This window comes from Neopelma chrysocephalum, unplaced genomic scaffold (assembly GCF_003984885.1).
Source record: "Neopelma chrysocephalum unplaced genomic scaffold, ASM398488v2 Primary Assembly neopelma1_96, whole genome shotgun sequence".
Classification (NCBI taxonomy): domain Eukaryota; kingdom Metazoa; phylum Chordata; class Aves; order Passeriformes; family Pipridae; genus Neopelma; species Neopelma chrysocephalum.
In genome coordinates this window covers 1,444,641-1,454,982 of record NW_020897759.1, presented here as the reverse complement: position 1 = coordinate 1,454,982, position 10,342 = coordinate 1,444,641, and the positions used below count along the sequence as shown (strand labels likewise).

The 10,342-nt window shown below is 45.5% G+C and overlaps 1 protein-coding gene across 3 annotated transcripts in view; it reads right to left on the bottom strand.

Annotated features, from left to right (window-relative positions):
• JMJD1C (jumonji domain containing 1C) overlaps positions 1 to 10,342 on the bottom strand; it is a 160,081-nt gene that overhangs the window by 65,906 nt on the left and 83,833 nt on the right. Inside the window, exon 1 of one of the 3 annotated variants that reach the window (XM_027694063.1) lies at positions 263 to 364. The exons of the other annotated variants lie outside the window; for them this stretch is intronic. The gene's annotated coding sequence lies outside the window, so the exon portion shown is untranslated. Of the gene's footprint in view, positions 1 to 262; positions 365 to 10,342 lie in introns of those variants that run through there. 3 annotated transcript variants of the gene reach the window in all.

The following is a 10,342-nucleotide window of genomic DNA, read 5'->3' as shown; positions in this document are numbered from 1 at the left end:
CGGGCGGGCACCACCGCGGCCCCGCTGCGCCCCCGCAGCCGCCCGCCGCGAACAAAGGCGCCCCTCGCCAAGTTGAAGTGTCCGCGGGGGTGTGTGCGTGTGTCCCGCGGGGGGAGCCGCGGAGGAGTCCCCCGCTCCCCCCGGCTCCCAGCGGTGGATTCAGCCCCCTCCCCGCCCCGGCGGTCGGTCTGTACGCACCTCTCCCGCCGCCCCGCGGCCCGGCCCGCGGGACCTCCGCACCCGCCTCCGCCTTTGAACTCACAAGGAAAATGGTTCTCGCCGCGCCGCTTCCGGGTCGGGCCGGGCGGCCGCGCCGGGGGCGGGGACGGCGGGGCCGGAGGAGGCGGCGGAGCAGGAGGAGCAGGAGGCGGAGGACGCGCCGCCCGCCCTTTGTGGAGCCGGCAGCGCTATGGCGCAGCCGAGCGCGTCCCCGCGGCCGGGTCAGGGCGCGCTGCCGACGCCCCACTTACATAAGGCGGGGGCGCGGGGCCGGTGCGATCCGCGGGATCCGGGCGCGGGGAGCGCGGCGGGGGAAGGGGCGGCGCTCGGCGGGCGCGGCCCGCGCGGCCCGCGGACACGTCCCGCGGGGCGGGGCCGCGGGACACGTGTGGCGGCGGCCTCGGAGCGCGGCCGGGGCACCCGCGGGCCCAGGGGCACCCGCTCCGGAGACTCAGACCTCCTGTACAGCCCCAGCGCTCCCCCTCCCCGCTAAGCCCCCGCGGCGCCGGGCCCGTCCTTGGAAAGCTGCTCCCTGTCCCTCCCACGGGTGGGCTTTGGAAAGTCAGCAAGCGAGGGCTGCAGCTCTGTCCACAGTCAACCCAGGAAAAAACCGAAGTAATAAAAAGGAAGGGCGGGTCAGGCATGAGCTCAGCTCCTGGTGCGGGTCCAGGAGCAGCCGGGGCAGAGGGCTGCGCCCCCTGCGCAGCCCAAAGCCGCCTCTGCAGGGACTCAGCCCGGGAACGGATGGAAAATGTTCTCAAGCACAATTTTCTTATTTCGCCATACAACCTATTTGCTCCTTGATGACACACACACACAAAAATATTAAAGGTGTTTTCCCACTGTAGAACAGAATTTAATGGCTCTAACCAACTAGCTGTTTGCAGTTCACATAGAAACATCACTTCTAGTCCAGCAGAAAAAAAAAGTTCATGGGACACTAATTAGAAAATGGAATTACCAAAGAAAAATTTAGCAATAACACCTGTAATGTTCTCCTTGAACTTAGTTCATATACACAAACATGCATAGTAAGGGGGGGGAGAAAGGAAAAATAATCACAAGGAAGATTAGGATAGAGGCATTTATTTCCTCCAAACCCTTTAAACAGCTGTACATTTTTCACTTCATGGAAAAAATACAAAGCGTGTCATTTGCCAAGAAAGTATGAGAATAATGGGAAATCAATGCATGACTACATCTCTGTTCTCATCTTGAATTATTCCAAATGATGTAAGCTTAAAGGTGTATTGGAATGCTATAAAATACTGAGCTCTGAAATAAAATACTTGGGTACAGTTAAATATTGAACTGGAAGGCGCTCTCTACCCACCACACACTTTTCTCCAGCAAACTGGTTTTCTTCTGTAACAGTTCGTGACACTGTACACGCACAGGGCAGGAACCAGACTACCTGTGCATGGGTTTTATACAATGCCCAGCCTGTGCTCAAATCACATAACTGCAAAACTGGAGTTTGCTTTGAAGGGACACTATCAGAGGCAGTTTATTGTATTGATTTTCCCTTTTAAGTGGTCTTCCAGCCTGGCCAGCCCAAGGCAGCTGACAGCCTTATATGGCAGGAAGGCTGCAGGGAACAGCAGTGCCCTGAGCAGCCTCCATCTATTCCTGACCTCCCAGACTGGACAGTTGCTCCTCTTGTCTCCTCTGGCTTCCCTGCCACAGCCCTTCACCAGATCCACAGCCCCTCAGGGCAGACACAGAAAGGCCACCTCCTGCCACCAGCAGAGCAATGGGCTCACTAACTCCCTCTGCTCCCCCAAAACACACCTCCTGCCCCAGCCAGGCCATGGTGGGGCTGCACTGCCTCATCTCCAGAAAAAAATGAAATTACTTAGTGACACCATTTTGACCTGATTTCTTTCCAATTCCTTCTTCTCCAGCCGACCTCTCATAGAGTAGGGGGGAATAACACCTGAGTCACTTCACCAGTACTGAGACAGGTCATGCAGAACAGAGAGTAAAATGCAGCCTTCATTTCGTGTTTGTGGCCGCAGTTTGCACCCTTTCCCCCTTTGGAGCAGAAACGTGCCCATTCTCTGTCACCCAACAGGGTCAGTTGTCAAGTGAGCAGGGCACTCTTTCACGGACTTGGTTCTTCAGAGGCCTCACCACCTCTAAAAAGTAAAACTGAACCTATCAGTAACAGCTGACACAAGGAAATATCCTGAACTCACACTTTGCCAAGTAATCAATAAATAAAGTATTTTTCCAAACTTAATTCTGTACTTGCATGATCTTCAATTTAACTTTTAAAGCACATTTTAGAGTACCTCCAAGAAGAACTGAACACCCCTAAGACATACTATTTCTACCCCCAGATTCACACCTATCTCATACAGTTTCAGGGGGTTGTTTTACCATTTCTTTCAAGAGCCCAAGTGCTATTAATTATTTCAGGAAGGGCAAACAAATAAATTATGTCTATTACAGAGCACAACATCCTTCATGCTACTCTTAAACTAATGGTGCTGTGATAGCTGTGTGGTATGTAGTGCAACTGTCAAAGTAGGCAATCCTTAATAATATCCAAGACAGACACTATTAAAATACAAATCACAAGACTGTCTGGAGGACACGCAAGTTTGCCCATTTGGACAAAGCTTTATTAATAGACTGCGACTTAGTAACAAAGAATATTAATACCCAGCACAGCACTACCAATTCATTACCATGGAGGGATTTTGTTAAAAATTCTCAAGTTGCACCAGCTACGAATGGAATACTAACTCAGCAACTGTATTTCCAAGCGTTTCACTTAAAGATGTTCTCAGGAAAAATCCGCTGAGTAGGAAAACACCTTTTGAGAGTATAAAAAAACAAGGAAGTTGCTAGTGGTGCAACTGCTAATGTTAAGTAGACTAAGGCAACATAAAGTGACATTTAAATTGTAATGACTTAAATTTATCACGACACATAGGTGTATATTCTTAACAAAACACAGATTTGCCATATAAAGGCATAACTGAATTTTAAACAAGAATTTAAAACATGAGTGTCTATCCAAGGTTAGTTTTGATATTTGCAGAAAGATACATTTTAAAAAGGCTTATTTGGTAGTTACATTATTTTAGCACTGTTTTCCACTACTGTTTGCTTCTTCTCACAGTTGGGCCTGAACTCTGTCAAACAAGCCATACTATAAGCTTGCAGAACAGAGCTGCCTTTGTTCTTTGGCACTGCCAGTCCCCTATGGAATCAGGCAGCACACTGAACTGCACTCGACAAACAATCCCTGACCTTCAATTACTGTCCTGGCTCGCTGCCACAGGATACATGTATTACTGGTAACACAGCGTGCCCTATTTTGCAGATAATCGCTAGAACTACAGATAATCATGAAAATCAACGGAAAAACGCAACCATTCCCTTCCTAAAATCACAGTTGTAACTTCCCCGGTGTGCTGCAGCATGGCCTGGGCTCAGGCCACGCATGTGAGGATGGCAAGACTGCGCGTTTTGTATTTTTAGTGACCACACGAAGAATTCCAGGTGGCGAATGGCTTCGCCTTCCTCCGCTGGAGGTTTTCGGTTTGGGTTTTGTTTGCTTTGAGGCAGAAGGTTGTTCTGGCACGGTTGTTCAAGAGCTGCTCTTTTTTTTTTCCCCCTTCCTTTTTTCCCCCTCAGAACCCCGGTGGGTTTTTCACTGGAGCTGAGCGGGCAGGGGCCGGTGGCAGCTGCAGCCCCTGCACTTGCGGGCTGGCCGGCAGCCAGCGCCGGGCTCTGAGCCACGGCCCTGCTGGGAGCTGCTGCCACCGGGAATGCCGCACCGGGAGGGGACGGCACACGCTGACCGGGCGTTCTGCTGTGACCCCCTTTCGCTCCTCGCAGGCAGCGAACCCCCTGAACCGCAAACCGGGCTCCTTCCTCACCCCGACAAACCCACGTGGGCAATGCTGCTGGCCAGGAAAGAGCACATGCAAATATTGCAAATGAGTAAATATTTAAACTTTAAAACAAATGAAGGTTAGTTAAATCGGTCTTCATCTTTTAAATTAGAATTTTTCTACTTATCTTCTTCCTGTCTGTGCCACCCCACATTTGCTTAGCAAGCAGAACTGTTTCATAGAGATAGTCCTGCAGAAATAATGCAGTGCAAGGGCAGAGCTTTGCTCAGCCTCACGGTAGTGGGGAAATGAACTTTCTCACTATGCATTTGTGCAAACTGACCGAGTTCAGATGGTGTACTTAAGTGCAGAAGCCAAAGTCCAAAGGAGGAATTAATGTGTGTGAAACAATTATTACTCCTGGAGCTGCAACATGTGAAATGGAGCAACTGGCGTTCAGGTGCCAGTTCATTTGGCAAATTCGTCATTTAAACTCTCCTTTTTTGGTTATGGAGGTGGGCAAATCAGACATGCAAAAACTTCACCAGGCTATCTTTAGTATAATAATTTTTCAAAATTGAGAATCTGAGGACAAGGGCACGAGCCCTGATGAAGGAACACAAGCAACAGTACAATTAATACACTCACATATCAGCGCTACCTGATTTTACAGTTTATTTCAAACTAATTCGATTTAAAATACGGTTTCTATCTTTCAGTGTTTTCAGTCAACTTTTAAAACCACTTTTACCCTTCCCTGGGCAAGCACCATGGGGTTTAATGCTGCATGCATCAACATGACTCTGCAATTTTTCCCATTACTTCATCCCCATCTATTCCATCATATCAGTACTGTAAATGGAACTCTGGGAATAAGCTCTGTTAGTGAACTGGTGCTATTTTTGGGGCTGAATCAGTGTCCCTGCTGCAACAAGAGACCAATAATTATGGTAAAACAAAAACCAGATGCATGGCCTTAAAAAAAAAAAATCATTATCATTGTAGGCAATAGCACTGTATAAGTTTTCTTATTTGCCAGACAGTGCTCTAACACCAGACTTACATTCAAAGACAAAATGTCGAGCAGTATCTCAGGCACCTCTTTGTGGATGTCTCATCTTAAGCCCAGCATCACTATAACAGACTTGTGTTTTCCCAAGCCCTCTCCCCTCATTAGCTGAGGAAAAATGCTCTGACCCTTCCACTCGCTCAAATCCAGTAACATCAACGTCATCTTCAAGTGTGACCTGCTCACTCTCACTTCTGGGTGCAGATCCTTCTAACAAAGATCTGTTATAAAACATGTTTTTCTACCCATCCCCACAGTTCAGAGCACCAGCCTACATTCATTCTGCCTTTTGATTACTGAAGCCTCCTTTCTCTGGCCTTACTAAATGCACACATGATCAGACCACGCAAAATGTTGTCACGCCTCCAGCCCACCACATCCACTGTTTGCGCTGCTTCCCTCAGCAGCCCCATCACACACACTCCACTTCCAGGAACAGCATCTCCCGATCCTGCTATCGCTCATTTATCAATTTCAGGAACAGTTTACTGGCAACACTTGCAAAGCTGATTCACTGACATCTTTCCATTTTCACCTTAATACTCTGCTTGCTGTAATGACCTCTGAAACCTTGACAGCGGCTTGGCCACTGCTTTATGGAAGCCTCATCTTCCCTTGTAAGCAATGCCTCCTATTTCCCATCTGCCTGTCTCTGTGTGTCATCTGCCCTTGACTCACTCAAGTTTTAACTCTATGCAGAAAGGAATCCTTCTCATTCTGCATTTCATCTACGAATTATTGCACAATGAAATCCTGGACTTTCATATGAGTTTGTAAGTGTTGTGGTAATGTGCCACACCATTCATTAACCTTGGGACCAGATTCTGTCTTCCAAAAGCAAGCACAACAGCGTCAAGTTCATAATGTTCTTACCCACACTCCGTCTGCAATATTCATCAAACCCTTTTTAACTTGGGTGCTATCCATGTTTTGCAGTATTCGTGCTTCTTCAGCCTTCTTGCTTCCATCACAGTGATGCCAAACTCCCTCCAACTCATTTCTTGGCTTTACTTTCTTCTTCCAACCCTATCACCAACATTCACAATGTTCTTGCATCCTTTTCCCCTTGAACTTACTGGACGTAACATTCATTAACCCAGCCTCCTCTCCACAAAAACAGCCTGATTGTGAACATCAGCTTCAGGCTTCTTACATCCACTGAAGTGCTGCTCTTCTGATTCAGCATCCGGCAACTGCCTCCCTCTCATACTTCCCACTAAATGAAGTCCATTACAGAACTGGACTCCACCTTTCACCCTCCTACTATTTCCTGTCCCTCTCAGACTACATTCCCAATTGCCTCTCAGAAGCACATCTCACTTCCTGAGAGCCACAAAGATCCAGCTTTCATAAGGTCCCTCTCTGTTTTTTATTCCCCAGAGCTTAAATATCTGCCTCAACTTTTTCCATCTCACCCCCTTAACATGTTTGTTAACTTTCATTTCAAGAGCACTGGGTTTTTTCCCAAATTTGCTGTTTTTTCAGCTCCTCTGCCCTGCCACTCCCTGTCTTTCCTTTGTCTAAAGCATCTTATTCACCAGCTTAGTCAGCTTCCTGTCTTTTAAATGGACTGTATTTTGGTTTGCATTTTTCTATTTGCTCTTCTCCAAAACAACTCGGGAGCATCTTCACCACGGAAAGATCAGCTTCCCACTGAAGTTCAGGCTCCTTGATTGCTCAGGCTGCTGGCAGGCCCTTCGGTCCAGGGACGCCTCCTGGAAACAAGCCTTTGGCTCCATTGGACCCAAACGGGGTGTGGTTCCAAGGGAGCCTCACTCCAGCATCACTTCCTCTGTTATGGCAGCGCTGAGCATGCACCATGTGGTATTTTCCATTCCCACAGCCCTACGACTCCTGCAACATCCAATGCTCCCCATATCCTGACGCCACACCCAGGGCATGCAGTGTATTCCTGACGTCATGCTGGAAAATGGTCACTTGAGGAGGAGGCTGGAACGAAGCAGTTAAGTAAAAACCTACAGGGAGTGGAATTGGCTCTTGAAACAGAGCTGGGATGTGTTAAACAGGAGCTCCTGTGTGGAGCTATCTGGAATAACAAAAGCCTCAAAACCATACAAAAGGTGAAGTATAAAAATCCAGAAAGAAATATCAAGAACAGAGAGCAGTATTTTAAAAGAACACATCCTGTAGGAGCTGATAGAGGGAAATACCTGCTTCACCTTATCCTGTGAATGAAGTTGTTATACATAAATTTGGAGTCAGTTTCTGAGAAGCAAAAGACTCCTGAAGGCCATTTCTCTAGGTTTACATTTACCCCCTTTTACTGACAGCAGTGTATTTCACCGTTTGTCAGGCACAATGAGAGCTGCAGAATGACCATATTCAATCTACCATATATTCAGAATGTGGGGTTTGGGTGAATAGTTAAAAAGTTGCAACTTCTACTCCTGCCTCCTTTTCTACTGCCACTGTCTCCAGAAAATCAGGAATCCCATTTGCCAGTTCTTCAGGCTTTCTATCTGGCTATTTCTGGATTCCTGTAATAGGGAAAGGCCATTCATGGAGGGAGAGGATTACTCATTTTGGATCCCCTGCCTGTGTGCTCTCAGTCCCAGCTTGCTGGGAGTAAGGTCATACTTGAACATTGGTCTGTGTTTGGCAATACATCCTTTTTATATTCTAAACATGTACACTTTACACGTAAGAGTATTCTTAAAAGTAGTATTTTCATATTTCCAAATACTAAGATTTAAATATTAAGCAACACTCATGCACTGTGGTTTAATTATCTGTATAAAAAGCTCCATCTTACTGAGACAACATGCTAGCATATACTCCTCAAATAAAAATATCAGACTGTTCACTTCACCTTTGTGTGTCACATAGGCAGGGAGAGAAACAATCTAGTGTCAGACTACACAGAAATATATATTTCACCTTCTTGAGCAGTATTTTCTCCTGCTGTGATTGTTTTATAATCATACTGTAGCTCTGTCAGACATCCTACACAGATAACAGTTGCTGGTACACTGGTTTGATTCCTGACTCTACAGCATTAAAAGGTTTGGGAGAACTTCTCAAATAAAAAACCCTTATAAGCATAAACTACTAAGAAGGTGAGGTTAAAAGTTTACACTTGATAATAAAAAGTCTGATGGAACAGACGGGGTTTTAGTCAATATATCCCAGCATCAGGATAATGCTGAAATAATGTTGAAACACCATCAGTCTATCTAGTAAACAAATTAGAAAATAACCTAGATATCATAATGGATTCTCCCCCCGCAATGCTATTTTTAGATTCTCACATCTGCCCTACATGCTTGTCCAGTAGCAACCTTGATGGACAAACACTTTTTTTTCCTTTCAGGAAAACACAGGACAGATGGTGCTCAAAGTATTTCTCTCAGAGATAACAAGTTTTCTGCTTTTTATAAATTCACTCATCTTCAAACTGTGACAGCTGTGAGTTTAAAGATAAAATCGAAATGATCCAGATCTTGTTCATCTCCTTTCTCTGGGGTCCCTGAAAGGTCACACAAATATGTCTCACTTAGAAGTTTCCCACTAAATGTGAAATGCATTTCTTTTCGAAGTTCAAACTTTGTGGTATGTTAGAAAGAAGCAATTTTTTCAAAGTTGTGTCTCAGGCCTGTATTGTGAATTTCTGGATCTGCTTGTATAGTGCATCAGACAGTATTTACCTCCAAGATCTATTTATAGCAGTGATTACATTCCCTCCTTCCTCCCATACTAGCATACATGGCAATGTTACCAGCCTGTATTTTCTACTTCCATGTAGTCTCTCACGTTAGATTGTACTTGTACACCCCCCCTGCGTCCTGTTTGGCTTCAATTTATCTTTCTCCAGCATGGCTGGGCAGGATGATATGTGTTAGTTTAAAAGCACTCTCAGGGGCAGCTCTGTGGGGACACAGGCACATCCCAGAGTCACACCCCGACCATCTCGACATCACCCAGCAGGTTCTCAGTGCTCCTCTGACTGGCCAGAAGGCTCAAACCTCCTCCTTGCCAGTGCTTCCGCTGGATAAGCTCTCGTCTACATTTGCCATCTGCTCCTAAATCCACCACTTTCTGTTCTATGCAGTGACATTTTGTTCCATTTTTATTACTTTGTTCCTCAAGGACATTCAGTTTTAGTCGCATAAACCCCCCCCATTCTCTGTGTTAAGGGCTTCACTTATTCTGCACCATCTACTGATTTAATCAAATTTAATCAATTAGTCCAAAGATGAAAACACTAAGCAAGTCATTCCTAAAATGTGTTAACAACTATTGGCAGACAGACCTATTTCACCACTCCACTGCTCCACCTATTTCAACACCACATAGCTATCATCTTATAAACTAATTCCTACCTAATGTACTGTTCAGGCTACTAATCCCAGTCTTCCTCTGACTGTTCATCGCTTGCCATACTGCAGAATGCATTACAAAAGTCAAGATTAATTATATTAATTACATTTTCTTGCCTAAGAACAAAGCCAAGCAAAGTTTTTGTTCAAGTGGGTCCATGATGTAGCATTTCAAGGTGCTGACGGCAAGAGCAGCCCATGATTAAGGGCACGGGGAGGAAACCCAGAGTAGCTATAACCAGTCTATTAGTAAACACATTGAAGAATACAAGGTCATAAGTAAAAGCCAGCATGAATCCCAAAATATGTCATAGCATCCATAATGTCAAAGCAAATTTCCTTGACAAACAGAATAGCAGAACTGAGAAGCAGATCTATATCCTGACACAAAATAAATAAATAAATAAACAAACCCCACAAAACCACCATTCAGAAATCACCACTAACTATCTGTGAAAATATGTACGTAGAATGTAGTTCCCAAAGTCACCTACACTGGGTCTGCTCTTACTCACTGTTTTCATTAGTGGCCCAGATGATGGAACAGAGACTACATTTATTAAATTGACAAACAACCAGCTTGATGGGACTGCAAATTATGTTAGAGGACAAAAATGCAAACTGGACAAGTGGTCTGAGAAAAAAGATGACATGCAAAACACTGCACATAGGCAAAAGTCAACGGCAGAAATACTGAATGGCTAAGGAGAAATTCCACAGAAAAAAGACAGGTTAGGTTCAATTTATGGGCTATGAGTTAACAGTATCACGCTGTAAAAATATAAACACAATACTGGGATATATAAATGTTAGTACAACCTGTGTTCTGCATTCATAAAGCCTCGGTTATAGTCCTATAAAGTGAGCAG